Source organism: Chelonoidis abingdonii, chromosome 1 (genome assembly GCF_003597395.2).
Source record: "Chelonoidis abingdonii isolate Lonesome George chromosome 1, CheloAbing_2.0, whole genome shotgun sequence".
Taxonomy (NCBI): domain Eukaryota; kingdom Metazoa; phylum Chordata; order Testudines; family Testudinidae; genus Chelonoidis; species Chelonoidis abingdonii.
In genome coordinates, this window is record NC_133769.1 from 315,552,856 (window position 1) to 315,569,686 (window position 16,831).

At 46.0% G+C, this 16,831-nt stretch overlaps 1 long non-coding RNA gene across 1 annotated transcript in view; it reads left to right on the top strand.

The window, feature by feature from the left end:
* Nucleotides 1–3,175: 3,175 nt before the first annotated feature.
* The window catches only part of LOC142046110 (uncharacterized), a 28,437-nt gene continuing 14,781 nt past the window's right edge, over nucleotides 3,176–16,831 (top strand). Inside the window, exons 1-2 of the long non-coding RNA XR_012655032.1 lie at nucleotides 3,176–3,286; nucleotides 8,643–8,722. This is a non-coding gene — a long non-coding RNA (uncharacterized LOC142046110). The remainder of the gene's footprint in view (nucleotides 3,287–8,642; nucleotides 8,723–16,831) is intronic.

Genomic DNA, 16,831 nt, shown 5'->3' on the forward strand with positions numbered 1-16,831 from the left:
TCTCATGTGGAAGTGAAGAAATGTTTCATTTTGCCTTAGTCAAACCTAGAAATTGGACCTAGGAATTAAAAGGACAAATACACAATATGAAAAACAAATAACCAAAGATATTAAGGAAAATAATAGATTCTTGAAAGACATTTCATTCAAGAAAGCTTTTTGTCTATCTTTAGGCCCTATGTAATACCAAGGGGGAAATGAAAGAGAATGGAAAAGTTATAGAGCGTTTTAATGCAAATAATTCATTTGTTTTTAATATAGAAGGCAATAAAGAAATTAATATCCCAAGGGCATGTTTTATGGGAAATTAGAGTATAGCTTTAACAGACCTGGAGGTCTCTAAGGAAGAGGTTATGGGCAGCTTGAGAAACTAAAGTGCAGTAAATCTCCAGGAGTTCATGCTATTTATCCAAGAGCTCTGAAAGAAATAAAATGTGAAAACGAGGAGACCATGATAAGGATTTGTCAGTTATCCCCAAGAACACCAAATATTCCTCAAGATTGGACAATTGCTTATAGTTAACCATCCTTGGAAGGGGACGTAAAGGTCACCTTCACTATAGACCAAAGTCACACCAGTTTCTGAGGAAATTGTTTGTGAATATTTTTAACAATAGAATAATAGCAGGATAAGTATAAATGGATGGGGTAATAGCATCACAGCTTCCAGATTAAACTGTGCTTTCTAACTTCTTAAAAATATTTGAAAGGAATACAGATTACGTGGATTTTCCATGACAATATTAAGGAAAACAAATAACCACACGTTATGGAGCAGTCTCATCATGGATTAGGAAATAAAGAATCAGAGTAACTAGGCACTCCTCAGAGTAGAAAGAAGTTGTAATCCTTGCCCAAACTAGGTTGTTTGTCATTTTCTTTGCCCAAAATAGCCCCCGTCAATCCTGCAGCACTATTTGAGGAGGAAGATTGCAAGTCCCCACTGGCACAGAGAGCAAGCTAGGAGCATGAGGAAGGAGGGAGGGGATCTGGCCAGAGTATGTTGCACCCCAGTGACCTCTGGCTGCAGAACAGACTATTGGAAGTCACTGTTGTAGGGCAAAATTTAGAGCAGCCAGAAGGCTACTCTAAATTTTTCTGGAGACTGGTCTTTCCTGCAGCAGATCCAGGAATAGTGGGAGATTTAAAATCACCTTTGCCTCCATTCTTTTCTGCTATGTCAAGCAGAACGAGATTCTGGGCCCTGATTTGTAAATATGTTTTAGCTACCTCAATCTTCAATTATAAGCAGTGGGAAGGTATAATTATATCTTGTTTTAATGATTGCATGTCAATTATATGTATCTCAAAAGCTATTTTTACTTTGTCTTTGTTTTCTGATTTCAGTAAATGTATAGGTAATACTTACTCCTGCCTTGAGTGCGGGGACTGGACTAGAAAACCTCTCAAGGTCCCTTCTGGTCCTATAATTCTATTATCTTAGGGGAAAACATGGATCTTGGACTCTAGAACTGGATCAATAAGACAAAATATTAAAATAATAATATCACTACTCTTTGAAATCTCAGCTGAGGCTCTGAAACCAGCAAGCTCCTTTACAGGGCTATCATTCAACTTCTTCTGCCCTCTCTCCCCACAAGATTCTACACTATCTCTGAGCTGGCAAAGAGACCCTAACTCCTTGGTTGGCACTGTTATTAGACTACTGTGAAAACAGTGCAACAGATTAGAAATATGTCCTCTTGCAACAAATACTTTAAAACTTTACTGTTGTTTCACGACTCTGCCATGATTCTGGAAAATTAGCAAAGGCAGTTTGGGAGAAAGTTTTAAAGAGGCCCCAAATTAAGCCTCTAATTTTGAACCACAATACAGAATTGCAGGTAGAAATATGGTACATCGATGCTTAACTAAGTGATCTGCAGTTGCAATCAGGTAGATAGATATCCAAATATTAGTCCTTATTCCCACAAGCAATTATGAGTGAAAGTTTCCACTGGAAGCAACTAAAAAAATAAATCAGGTTTTTGGATCTGATATAAGGACACATTGCCAGTTTTGGATAACTGAAATTCAAGATTATGACCGAGTCAATTATTACTTCTGAATAGGGTTTTCTGTGGTGCTTGTCACTGTAGTGTCTGTGTCTAAAAACATTACTGAATTTCTCTTCACAACACCTTTGTGATATAGGGAAGGACTGTCCCACTTTATAGATGGCAAACTAAGGCACAGAGAGGTTAAGAATCAGATTTTTCAAAAGTATTTAGATAACTGACTCCTGGATATATAGGCACCTATATACTTGTAAGATCTGTGGCACAGCTAGGAATTTGAAACCATGTCTCCTGATCTATGGATCTATATCTCAATCACGCCAGTGTCTCTCTCTTTAGGGGAGTCTGTTCCCTATGCGCCTACTTAATTTTATTAGGTGAGGACACAGAATTTGCTGCTTCACTTATGGGTGGGATTTTCAAATGCTCAGCATTGGCCTAACTGCATCCATTGAAGTCCATGAGCATTTTTAAAACCTATAACTCATCTGAAGTAAAAAGATGACATTCCCAAGTCATGGATCATGAGGCTTTGTCCCCCTGGAAGTAGGAGGCCTCCTAGAACTTCCTTTGGGGTGTTGGACTTCCACAGTGCCCCAACTTAGACTGTGTCTGTTAGGCACAAGAGAGCTTTGTGACTAAACCTTCTGGGCAGGACAGTTGTGTGTATAGTGCAGGGGTCAGCAATCTACCCCACGTGTGCCAAAGGCAGCACACAAGCCGATTTTGCCTGGCACAGCTGCCAGCAGGGGTCCCGGCCCCGGCCCCGGCCCCGGCCCCAGCCCCAGTCAGCACGCGGCGGGCTGAGTGAAGGGAACCTCAGGCCGGCAGGAGGCTGAGCGGGGCCAGCGGCCGGGACCCCAGACTGATGGCAGGCGCGCCCCCTGTTCCCCCTCACCACGCTCGGGTTCTGTGGCTCCCAGCAGCGTGAGTCGCTGGAGTGCGGGGCTCTGAGCCTGCTGCGGGAGGGGTGGCGGCTCACACTCCCGGGAGCCACAGAGCCCGAGCGCGGCGAGAGGGGAAGCCGCGGGGCACACGGGGACTGTTGCTCGCATGCAGCCGCTGCAGGAGCCGCAGCCCGGGCAGGCAGGACGCTTCCCCTCTCCCTCCTCACCGCACTCCGGTTCTGCGGCTCCCGGAAGTGTGAGCTGCCGCAACTACCCCGCTGCCTCTGCTTCAGCACTGTGCGGGGGAGGGGCTGTGCGCGCAGCAGCCCGGCAGCGTGTTTTGTCTCCACGTGGAGCCAGCGTCTGACCAGCATGGGCCTGGTAAGGGGAGTTCTCGGGGGCCAGTCAGGGAGCAGGGGGAGCGTTGGATGGGTTGGGAATTCTAGGGGTCCTGTCGGGGGCAGGGAGTGGTTGGATGGGGCGTGGGAGTCCCGGGGGGTCTGTCGGGGGGGCGGGGATGTGGATAAAGGTTGGTGCAGTCAGAGGACAGGTAGGGGGTAGAGTCCTAGGGGGGCAGTTAAGGTGGGGGGGGTCCCAGGAGGGGCAGTCAGGGGTCAAGGAGCAGGGAGGCTTAGGTAGGGGGTGGAGTTCTGGGGGGCAGTTAGGGGCAGGGGTCCCAGGAGGGGGTAGTCAGGGGACAAGGAGCAGGTGGGGGTTGGGGGTTCTGATGGGGGCAGTAGGGGTGGAAAGTGGGACGGAGTGGATGGGGGTGGGGCTAGGGCAGGGGTCTCCCCTCTGTTTTGATTGTTGAAATATGGTAACTCTAGACAAGGGGGGAGCTGGGGGGGCGCATGGGTGTTGGCACCTGCAGACATCCACTGCAGCCTGCAGGAGCCCCCGGGGGCCGCTGGGCCGCAACCTGGGCAGGAGCGGCTGGCAGGCGCGGCAGCTTCCCGCTAGCGGCGCTGCCGCCTTTGCAAGGGTGCTGCCCCCCTGCACCACGTCAGCTCCTTCATGGCTGAGGCTCGCTGCTGCCGCAAGCAGGATGCTCTGGCTCTCCGGTGCCTCCAGAAGGTGGCTCCTTCCTGCCGAGCTGCTGCAGTGGCCCAAGTGTGGCAAAGCCAGTGAGTGGACACGGAGCGTGGGCCACAGGGGTGGGGTGGGGAGGGCTCATGGATGGGGGCTGTGCACCCTCTAGGAGAGTTCAGGGGGCGGGGAGGAGGGAACCTGGTCTAGGGAGCAGGCCCTGGGCATGGCTGGCCCCTGGGGTCTATAAAGACTCATTGGGATTTGCCCCTCCATGAACAGATGTGCAAGGAGTGTGGGGGGGCGCAAGGTGGAAGTTTTGCCTCGAGTGCAAAATATCTTTGCACTGGCCCTGCCCCAATGGGTGCATGCACCCCAGGTTAAGAACCACTGGACTAAACTGATAAGATCTGCATTTTAATTTAATTTTAAATTAAGCTTCTTAAACATTTTAAAAAACTTTATATACAACAATAGTTTATAGACATAGAGAGAGACCTTCTAAAAACATTCAAATGTATTACCGGCACGCAAAACCTTAAATTAGAATGAATAAATGAAGACTTGGCACACCACGTCTGAAAGGTTGCCGACCCCTGGTATAGTGTTTGCCACACCTTGGGTATCAAATGGATATACTAGTTACAAGACGGCCCTTTAAAGAAGAACTGAAGTCTAAATATTTGTGACTAGTGATTGTGTGTGCCTCAGTATTGAGGTATTCAGCTTGAGAAACCCATTAAGCAATCTGCTTTTCAGAAAGTGAAAATTTGCTTCCCCAAAAAATTAAGCCTCTTTAAAGACGTCTCAACTTGGGTACCAAATCACTGGCCCCTTTTGAAAGTTTAGGCCTAGACCTGTTTGGTAACTTGCATCCAAATGGACAACAGCCAGCTCAGAAGAACAGCTGTTTTAAAAGCTTAACTAACCTGCACAAAAGAGAAGGAAGAAGTTTAGAAAAGGTAAAAAGCAACACAGAAACAGATGGGTTTCCTTGGTAGTGTTGTAGCTTATATCATCAGCTCTCGATTTAATATGTATTCTGAACTTCTGAAGGTGTCAGACTTCTAACTGGCGAAAAAGCAGAAGCTGCTGTAGAGATCCCTGTGGCCTCATCAGAATAATCTGAAAATAAGGCTGAAGCTTGCATTTGACGAATTTGAACTCTCAAACATTCTTCCCCCACTCTTTATGTTTTTTGTTTTCCTGGGATTTTGGAGGTGGTAATACTTCCCCAAAATTATGTCTGACTAATGTACACCATCATAGAATACATGTCTAATATTTTAATCAGGTGGTCTTAATTTGTACCAGAAGGACCAAACACTCAAGTCTTCACTGTGGACTTTTAGAACTGAGCTTCAGTTAAGCCTTCTAGGCACTGACAGAAGGCTTTGTGTCTTAACTCTCAACTTTCTACATCTTAGAGACAAAAGGGGCAAAGTTTGTGCCTAAATTGGTAGATGGTACAACAAACAAAATGTTTTGTTTTTTTTATTTGTGACCATCTGAGACAGGTGAATCTAAAAGCAGCTTAGGGAAGGCAAACGAATGCTGAATTAAACTAGAATTATTTTCTGGAGCCTCCATGACACTGTAGCCAACAGGGGGCTGTCTGGGTACATGATTTCATGTGTCTTTTAGCTAAATAAGTGATCCAAATGTACAACATATCACTCGGGCACAATATGGGTTTCAGACACTTGCCAAGTAATTGGTAGTTCCAGAAGTCAATTAACAGATAACAGTCCCATAAATGCAGTTCTTTACTTGATAACACCTTATGTATATTACTTGTCTCTGAACACCCTAAGTCAGAAGACAGAACAAAAATGGCTTATTCAAGAAGTGAGAAAAGTTTGTGTTATTTCATATCATTCCTCTACATCTACACTGAAGCTGGTAGCATGCTTCCCAGCTTTGGTAGACATATATGTGCTAACTCTGCTTGAGATAGTGCACTAAAAATACCAGTGTAGCCAGGGATAGCATTGGCAGCTGCTTGGGCTAGCCACCAAAGTACAACCTGCCTAGACCCCAAGCGTTTGTACTCAGGCAGCTAACCTGAGCAGCTGCCTATGGTACCTGACTACTGGGTATTTTTAGTGTTCTAGCTCAAGCAGAGCTAGCATGTCCCTGTCTACCTGAGCTGCGGAGCCTACTCCCAGCTGCAGGATAGATGTACTCTTATTAATGATGTGAGAGACATGTCACAATTATTTGGGAGTGTGCCAAAGTTATGTCTATATCAGTTCTATTGTGTTAAGATTGTATGTATAAGTGAGGCCTGGCCTACACCAAAAGTTAGGTCAATCCAGCGACATTGCTTAGGGGTATGACAAATCTACACCCCTGAGCAACATTGTTAAGTCAACATAACCCCCAGTGCACTAGGCACCTCTTAGGGAGGTGGATTACCCATGCTGACAGGAGAACTCCTATTGACATAGGCAGCATCTACACTGACATGCTACAGTGGCACGGCTGCTGTGGTGAAGCTGTGCTACTGTAGCATTTCAAGTGTAGACAAGCCCTTATTCTTCTCTTGAAGAAGATAATACACAACTGTTCTTATCCTGAGCACCACCCCTCCTCCACACACACAGGTTTTTTGTTTTTTTTTAACGTACCTCTAGAGATTTTCCTCAGTGTTATATATTACTTTCAAATTATTTGGAAATAAAGCCAGTGAAATTCACATTACATTATAGTAAGTGAAAAGCATCTAGTGGTTTATCTCAAGGGCATAGCTACCATTTTGTAAGACATCTGTACCAAAAATCATCACTATGTCCAACAGGCCCTTGTGCAGCCCAAAGTAAGTGTCCCCCTCATGATGCCAAATGTTGGGAGTTTAGGGCTTGAGGCTGAGCAGCAGAAGACTGGTTCACATTGTTTATTGTAATTAATTTTAAATTTTTACATGGGGGGGAAATCTAAAAGAGCAAAATTTTAAGTTACAGAAATCGTACTTTCCAATCTTGCAAACTGCTCCATTCAGGGCAATGGTGCTTGCACAGACTGCCATTAACTTTAATGGGCTCCGTGTAGGAGCAGGAGTCTACCGTACAAAATAGGCAAAATTGGGGCTTTAACTATTAGTATTTCCCTTGGACACGCTAAGCTACTATCTGACAGTGAGGGATTGGTATGAGACCAGTAAGAAAAAAAGGTTATCTGCCTTTCGTAACTGTTGTTCTTCAAGATGTGTTGCTCATGTCGCTTCCATTCTAGGTGTGAGCGCTCGCCCATGTGCATGGCTATTGGAGATTTTTGCCTTAGCACCTGGAGTGCTGTGCTCATGTGTTGGTATATTAGGCTCCGCCGGCCCTATGCCCTCTTAGTTCCTTCTTGCCAGCAACTCTGACAGAGGGGCAGGAGAGCAAGTAATGCAATAGACATGAGCAACACATCTTGAAGAACAACACTTATAAAGGTAGGTAATTGTTTCTTCTTCTTCAAGTGCTTGCTCATGATGATTCCATTTTAGGTAAGTCACAAGCAGTATCCCTGGTGGCAGGCTTTGTCATGCGGTTTGCAACACTGCTCTGCCAAAGCCAGCATTGTCTCAGGCTTGCTGAGTGAGTGCATAATGATACGTAAATGTGTGGACAGATGACCAGATAGTGGTCCTGCAGATATCCTGAATCAGCACCTTGGCCAAGAAGGCTGCCGACAAAGCCTGCACCCTAGTTGAGTGGGCAGTCGCGGTCTCCGGTGGAGGCACCTTTGCCAGGTCATAGCAGTAATAGATGCAGGCCATGATCCAGGATGAAATCCTCTGTGCAGACACTGGGCGACCTTTCATCCTGTCTGCCACCGCAACAAACTGTGTTGACTTATGAAACAGCTTGGCCCTGTTGATGCTGAAGGCAAATGTCCTCCTGATGTCCAGGGTGTGCAATTTGTGCTCTTCTTCAATTTATGAGCCTTCAGAAATAAGACAGGTAAGTATATGTCTTGGCCAGTATGAAACTATGAAACTACCTTGGGCAGGAATGCTGCAAGCGGCCGCAGTTGGACCTTGTCCTTGTAGAACACTGTATAGGGTGGCTCTGAAGTAAGCTCCCTGATCTCAGAGACCTTCATGTGGACATTATTGTGACCAGGAAATAAACTTTCCAGGAAAGGAGGAGAAGAGAGCAGGAAGCTAGAGGCTCGAAGGGAGGATCCAGGTGCTGTGACAGCATGAGATTCAGGCCCCAGGTGTTAGAGGAAAGGACGGAAAGACAAAGAAATATATGTGAGGCTATGCTTCCTGTATCTTTAGATTTGACTCTCCCTGTCCAGCATCTGTCAACTGGTAGGTTTGATTTCTCGTAGAGGGTCTCTCCCACCTCAAATAATGAGGAGTCAGTTGGGATAAGGTAAAAAACAAATAAAGTGTATTGAAGAATTGGTGAACAATGAATAGGGCAAAAAACAGGAGGGAGTAAACAGTACAATTATGCAATACAGTGATTCCCCAAAATAAACCCTATAAACAGGTAAGTAAACCCCTCAATAGAAACCTTCTTCTATAGATTAAGCTTTGATTGTTGCCTGGACCTCAAACATCTGGCTAGTCGAAAGCCATCGGGGAGGAGCTCCAGGGAGTCCTTTGATGTTCCTGTGGGTCTGAAGAAGAGTACATGGTGTGTCAGGGGACAGCAGCTTAAGATGGATGATGATAAGTGGGATGTGACTATCTGTCCTTCTCTTCTCCTTGCAGGTGATGGCAAATGCATGTCCAAGTGGAGGTGGAGCTGTGAAAAGAAAACCCTAGCCCCCCTCTACCACTAGGATGGGTAGGTAAGTCCAAGTCAGACCCATGACAGTCCCTTGCTGTCACTTGGATGGACAGCCCCGAGCAGTGTTCAGGACAGACTTATCTAACCTTGCCCAGGAAACCCCATAGAAGGAGCAGAAAACCCCCTTCTGGGAAACCCCATGGAAAAGGTGGTAAAAGCCAGTGTTATCCAGAAGTTATTTACCACTTCTTAGGAGAAATAAAAGGCGTGAAAACTGTGATCAGCTGAGTCACATAGGCACAAACTCTATTTTGGGAACCAACATGGGTTCCTGAAATTATACAAAACATACAAAATGGACATAACCCAACACAGGGAGGGACAAGATCCCTGATGGGGGTAGAGACACTCCAGACCTTTAAAAAAACCGGACCGTCAAGTCATGAGCGAAGACTGACCTGCCCTGGAGCAAAGGGTGGAAGGCTGAAATAGTGGCCAAGTGGACTTTGATTGATGACAGGGACAACCCCTGGAGCTTGAGGTGCAGAAGAGAGTTTCGGATCGCCTGTAGTGAAGACTGAAGTAGAAGAACTGCTAGCCTTGTGAGGCAAGGGAAAGGCACTGCAACTAACCAGCACGGGTGGTAAGAAGGAACTGAGAGAGCATAGGGCCGGTGGCGCCTAATATACTGACACATGGGCGCAGCACTCAAGGGGGCACCAAAACCAACCAGAATCTGACTGTGATGTTGTGTCAGAAGGCCTGGGAGGAGGGAAAGAGGTTTGGGAGGTCTAACAGGTTTGGGGGTCCTGAAAAGGGATGGGGAAGGGGTAGGAGAGAGGGGAATGGACAGAAATTGGACGGCATAACATGATCCCACAGGGCTTAGAACCGATTTTTCCATAATTATTGTTTCTCAAGTATTGCAGAAGTGAGCTAGCCTATCCCAAACTGTGGAGGCATGGTTGATTAGTTCACAACTGGTATGCTGCTCTCAGTATGAAAGTCAAGTAGATTGCCTGCCCAAAGGTGGAGGAGGTTGGGCTGGTTGATTACAGCTGGACCCAGAGTGTCGTCTTGTCTGCAATTTATGCTCCTTTCTGGTGAAGTCTTGCTGCCTAGCAGGGTAGGATGACTGTCAGAAGCATTTCTCCAGATGATATTGCTGGTGTTGTTATTGACCTCCATAATGATATATTTTTGTGGACTGGGCATAGACCGCCTCCCCATGACAGCAAAGTAGCATTGACTAAAAGAATGCAATGTCTCATCATTTTTCTCAGAAAACAAAAAGCGTCCTGCAAGAGGTAAGTCATCTATTTCCTCAGGACCTCAGGAACTGTGCTGGAGTTCTGTAACCATGAGACTCTTCTCATTGTTGCAGCTGAGGCATGGATGAAGCATCTGCCATGTCCAGTGCTGACTGCAAAGATGTCTTGGCCATCAAACTGCCTTCTGCAATGAATGCCTGAAACTTTTTCCTGTAGGATTCTGGCAATTTATTTGTAAACTTGGACATAGCATCCCAGTTCACAAAGTTATATTTAGATAATAGCACCTGTTGGTTTGCAGTGGCCATTTGTAATGAAGAGATTGAATAAACTATTATCCCCATCTAGTCTAACCTCTTAGACTCTTTGTCTTTATTTGTGGATTTATATCTGCCCTGAGGTAACTTCTTATTTGCTGTCATCAGAACAAGAGAATTAGGAGCTGGATGTAAGAAAAACTCTCAAAACCTTGCATGGGGATATACCACCTCTTATAGGTGCACCTTGCTGTGGGTGCTAAAGGCACTGACTTTGATGTGCTTTGTGCATACACACGAGTGGAATATATATCTGCAGCCACTTGAAGAACAGCTTTTACAAAGTATTTAGACCTGGCAAACTGGTTCTAGCTGTGATGGAATTAGGCTGACAGAAAGCACAGTGCTCAGGACTTGTGTTAGTCTCTATCCTTCCAAATTACCTGGCTATGTTCCTTTTGGACTTTAATCAATGCTATGTATTCACAAAGACAATTTTTGATTGATAAGACATTCCCTCACCAGCAGAGGAGGAACGCATTTGCCTCTGCACTACTCCTAGCCCAGCTAATGCAACTGAGAATTGATGCATATATGGTAATACAGAGCTTTCTCTGTAGTCTAGCTCTTTTCAGAAAACATTTAGCTTAGAACCCTAATTTTATCAATATCAGTTACAAAAGCCTAGTTATATGAACCATCTTTCTGCTACCAAAGTCATCTTTTTGCCAGTGAATGTGACTTAAATCCTTAGCCAACATTCAAGTAGCTGTACAGGTTTGAAGAGAGTGACATTTGGCAGCAAAAAGATGTAGTTCTCTCAAAGAAAAAAAATCAGGCACATTATATATATTTGTTAGCATTCATTATGTACACTAATCATTGAATGATTAGTAAATTGACTTATGTACGGTACCTATTGTGATTTTGAGACGTTAGAGAGGTTAGAACCACACGCTCATCTCTTGGGCTGGATGTGAAATATTTCATTTAAAGTGTAACAATGGAGGGTAAACAAAAATGGAAAAAAATACCAAGATTGAAGGGGCAAGGATAACAGTATAATCTCCTTGAATTCTAGGCAACATGAAAAAGTTAAGGTTAGATAGGCTGAGTCTACAGTTGTAAAAATGGCAGATAAGAGGGAGTAAGAAGCTAAGTATAAGAAGAGTAGCTATAGCCGTGTTGGTCGCAGGACATTAGAGAGACAAGGTGAGTAAGCCTGGCAGCTGTGCCACAACATCATCTAGAACCGCCTGATGAAAGATCTCCATGAACTGAGCCAGCCCCGGTACTAACAGCCAGCTACGACCTGACATCGTCATCACCGATGAGGCCCAGAAGAAGATCATCCTCGCTGATGTCCTGGTCTTCTTTGAGAACAGGACCCCGGCGTTTCACGAAGCCCGAGCTCGTAAGCTGGAAAAGTACACCCCCCTGGCCGACACCCTGAGACCAAAGAGCTACAAGGTGTAGATGGATGCCCTGGTCATTGGAGCCCTGGGCACCTGGGACCCCTGCAACAAGCATGTGCTGCAGACCTGCGGGATCTGTCGATGCTACGCACGGCTCATGAGGCGCCTCATGGTTTCAGACACCATCTGATGGTCCAGGGACATCTACACTGAACACATCACTGGTCACCATCAGTACCAAGAGGCATGAGCTGGCGTGACATTGTTCTTTGACTACGAGAAAGGGACGAACAGACTATGATCCGTTGGATCATATGAACTGGAGCCATAAACTCCCTGAACATTAAATCTCACCAAATGAGGGTAAATCCATCCGAATCATCATATCCAATCATTATACTCCACACCCGAACATACCCATTATATGAACTTCATACCCTCGTGTATATCAAAATGTCCATACTTTTACCCATCAACATTTTACCCCTAATTGGGGATATTGCAGATTATGTATTCCTTATGCCACTCGATCTTAAATTTAACTTCGCACCCTTCGATAATCTGTATGTTATTCCCTGATAACCAGAAACTTCTATGCTTAAACTCTGTACCGTTCACTTTTTTTTTTAAACATCATCTTAATAAAAATCTTTAAATCTCTTACTGGACCAGTTCTACTGGTGAAAGAGACAAGTTTTCAAGCTTACACAGAACAGTTCTCCAGCTCTGGGAAAGTTACTCGGAGAGTGTCAGATCTAAACACAAGGTGGAACAGATTGTTGAGCATAAGGAGTTAACTCATGTTGCAAAGACCATTTAAGGTGAAGTGGGCAGTTAACACCTCTGAAGTCATAAGACAACAAGAATGTTAGTAGGTTACAGATTGTTGTAATGAGCCATAAATCTAGTGTCTTTGGGTCTTTGATTTTTAATGTCTAGCACATTCATAAATTTAAGTTTCCAGGCTTATCTTTTGAAGTTGTTGTGCAGGTTTCCTTTGAGGACAAGGACTGAAAGGTCAAATGTGGAGTGATTGTTAATTTAAAAGTGTTTGCCCATGGACGATCTCGTGTTTTTGTCTTTTATCGTTTTTCTGAGAGTTCATCTGGGAGACTAGTGATTGTCTCGTTTCACCCACACAGTTGTCATTGGGGTATTTAGTGCGCTGGATGAGGTACATCACATGTTGTAATAGGCTTGTGTAGGACCCATGGATATTGAAAGGGGTGTTGTAAGGGGTACTGATCATCATAGCAATAGAGATATGCCTGGAGGTTTTGTATCTGTTATGGCAATATTTATGGGAATATCTGGTACCTTTTTGAGTTAGTGAATCCTGAGCTGTGGAGCTTGCTTCATATGAACTTGCCAAGGTTTGGGGGTTATTTGAAGGTCAGCAGAAGGAGTTCTGGAAGGATTTATTTCAGGATGTGGTCCTCCTCGTGTATGGGTTATAATTGTTTAATGATACCCAATATTGGTTCCAGGGGTGGTAGGTGACAACTAGGGGTGTGTGATCAGAGCTTTTTTTTTTTTTTTTCTTTTTCCATATTGAAGCAGGTTCTCTCAGGGTATTTAGATAGTCCATTCCATGATGTGATCTACTTCTCTGGTAGAATGTCCTTGTTTGGTGAAGGCAGTTTTAAGTGTGTATCCCAGATTTTCTCCACAGAGCATATTCTGTGGTATCTGAGTACCTGGCTGTTCAGGTGTCTTGGTGTGTTTGGGATGGTTACTGCATCTGTGAAGGAAAGCATTGTCCATGGGTTTCTTGTATATAGTACGGTTTCCTGGTTGAAACTGATGTTGGTGTCCAGGAAATTGATGCTGGTGTAGGAGGATTCTGGGAGTCTGGGTGTGACTGAAAGCACCTATGTATTCACAGCCTACACACTATTGTAATAATCTTTGTATAAAATATGACTTATGAGGTATCATTTAAAAACTAATAACTCACTGGTCAATAATATCATGGTGAAATGTATGTAGCAACATTATATGTAAAGTAATTAATTCCTCCATATGAGGTTATCAGCAGTTTCAAAACCCTGCCTGATAAAGGTGTTAAGCAGGTCTATCCTAAACAAAGGAATGTGTGTTTACCTCAATTTATGTACAAGTAGTAAACAGGATCTTCAAGACAATAGGGGAAGGAGATGGTAGGAAACAGAATAATTTGCATTTCAGCAAACACAAGTGGGGGAAGAAAGAGCATACAGCTCCCTTCATCACTGGAATCCATGTTGCCATCTTCACTGCTTCAATAAACTTTACTTTAAGGGTAACCTTCAGAAGAATCCACTTCAAAGGCTCACTGGTCTATAAAAGAAAGTGACAGAAACCTCAAATTATCTCTTTGACCTAAGAAGACAAAGGCACTAGCCTGGGCAGTGGGTGAACTGCCAGTTGAGGGAGGCTAGCCCACCTGAGGACCTACTCCCTTCCATTGCTGGAGCCCTCCAATCCCACGGCCGCCAACCCCTCCTGCCTCAGCCATGGAGCACTGGGCAGATGGGCCAGTGGCACATGGGCCCTCCGGCCTCTGAGCAGGCAGCTGGCATGCAGCGCCCTGGCCCTCGAGGGCAGGGTGTGCATGTATGCAGCACATTGCCCCTTGAGCACAGAGTGGGCAGACAGCTCATAGCCCCCCTGGTCCTGAAACACAGGGCAGGTAGGCAGTGTGTGGCCCCCAAGTGCTGGGTGGACAGGTGGGCAGCCACCTGAGCACACGTGGGTGGGTAGCGTGTGGCCTCCTGGCTCCCAAATGTAGGGCATGCGGGCGGTGCACCACCCCCCAAGCACAGGGTGGGTGTGCGCCCTCCCCAGCCCCTGAGTGCAGGGTGGAGGGGTGGCATGTGGCCCCCCCAAGCCTTTGAATGCATAGCGGGTGGGCGGTGAACAGCCCTTCTGACCCCTGAGTGCAGGACGGTCAGGCGCTCCCCCCAGTGCCTGGAAGCCCCCCAGTGCTCCCAACTAGGGCTGCTCCAGCTTTTTTGCTGCCCCAGGCACTCCTGATCGGTGGCACTTTGGCAGCAGCTCAATCGCGCCGCTTCATTCTTCTGCAGCAATTCAGCAGCAGGTCCTTCGCTCCCTCTCTTCCTCTTTGGAGGCACTTCAGCGGCAGCTCAAAGAGGAAGAGAGGGACTGAAGGACCTGCGGCCGAAGACCCGGACATGCCACCCTTTTCCATTGGTCACCCCAAGCACCTGCTTCCTTTGCTGGTGCCTGGAGCCAGCCCTGCTCCCAAACCCCCGCAATGATGGGTGGGCAGCCCCAGTGCCAACCCACCCTCAGTCCTCTGTGGCACAGCCCCAGCACTCGGGGGCCCCCAGAGCTGGGCAGTCCCAGCCACCCTCGCCCTAGCCACAGCCTGCTTCCCTGAAGCGTAGTAGTCTACCTGGCCTGGGACAAAGGGCAAGCAGGAGGGGGCTTCGAGAAGGAGTGTGGGCAGGGCCATGCCAGGCTGTTTGGGGAGGCACAGCCTTCCTCAGCCTATGTGACACATTGTCCATGGGCACCAGCACCTTTGGGCCTCTGAGAGAGATCATGACTAAGGCTATATTTTAGTCATGGGTATTTTTAGTAAAAGTCATGGACAGGTCATGGGCAGTAAACAAAAATTCATGGCCTGTGACATACCCATGACTTGTATTATATACCCCTAACTAAAATGTGGGCCAGCAGGCTGTGAATGCTTTGGGGGGATGGTCGGGGGGCACTGCAGGTGCTGGGCGGGGGGCATAACCCGGCACTCCTGCTGGTGCTGGGCAGGGAAGTGGGTGATGGTACATGGCCTGGGACCCCCACTGGTGCTGGGGAGGGGCGGGTCTGGGCTGTGGCGTGCAGTCTGGGACCTCCACTAGTGCTGCTGGTGGGGGGGAGGGTTGGCAGGGCTGGCAGGCTCCCTACTGGGCTCCATGCAGCTCCCTAGAAGTGGCCGGCATGTTCCTGCAGCTCCTAGGGGGAGGGAAGGCCTGGGAGGCTCCACGTGCTGCCCCTGCCATGAACTCCAGCTGCACATCTCCCATTGGCTAGGAACCGCAGGGGTGGTGCCTCCAGGCAGCGGCAGCACGCAGATATCCCTGGACCTTCTGCCTATGAGCTGCAGGAACATGCCAGCCGTTTCTGGGGAGTGCCCCCCTCAGGTAAGCACTGCACTGCACCCCAACCCTGAGCCGTCTTTCACACCCAAACTTTCCCAGCAGCAGCCAATGCGACTGGCTCAGGTGTTACTGCCTACTTCCCCTTGAATGGTCTCTTGTAATGTGTTAATTCCTTATGCTCAACAATCTGTCCTACCTTGAATTTAGCTGTGACACTCTGAGGGACCCTTTCCCAAACCTGGAGCAGAGCTTTGTGTAAGCGCAAAATGTTGTCTTTCACCAACAGAACTTGGTCCAATAATATATATTACCTCACCCATTTTGTATGTCTAAATAAAAGGATTCTATCTGAGTGTTTGTCAGGCTGATATTGTTCAGTTTAAGCTGGCCCAATAATGCTTGAAGTTTACCCCAGTACAACTAACCTAATCAGATGTTTGATTTCATGTACCTTTGATGGTGTTATTCTTCTGGAGACAATTGTACAGTACTTGAAAGATGTAATCACAATCTTCACTTTGTATTGTATGAAAATTTATCTTGTTTTTTATATTACTGAAAGTTTCTGAAACTTTTTTTTAGAAGTCCAGAAATGTCCTGTTTATTACAATAGAAAGTTGGAAATATGGAAAAAAGAAATTAAAGATTCCTATCCCTACTGAAATGCCACTACCAAAACAAGCTCAGCCCCTCCCCTCAAAACCAAGAACTTTTAAGAGGCTCTGAAGTGTTCTTTATATGTATGTCACCAATGGCTAGAAACCCTTGAGAAGAATAAAAGATTAAGGATATAAACTTGTTCCTTATCTTCCAGAAGGATTTAAGTGAGGAAGAAATGTCACATTTAATGAAACTATATACACATTCCATTTAAGCTGTCAACAGGGCTGCCAATACAGTAGACCCTCATAGTTATGAACAACAGGGTTACAAACTGACTGGTCAGCCACACACCTCATTTGGAACCAGAAGTACACAATCAGGCAGCAAAGACAAAAAAAGCTCTGAAAAAAAAATTACAGTGTTAAATGTAAACTGCTAAAAATATAAAGGGAAAGTTTAAAAAAACAACTTGACAAGGTAAGAAAACTATTTCTGTGCTTGTTTCATTTAAATTAAGGTAG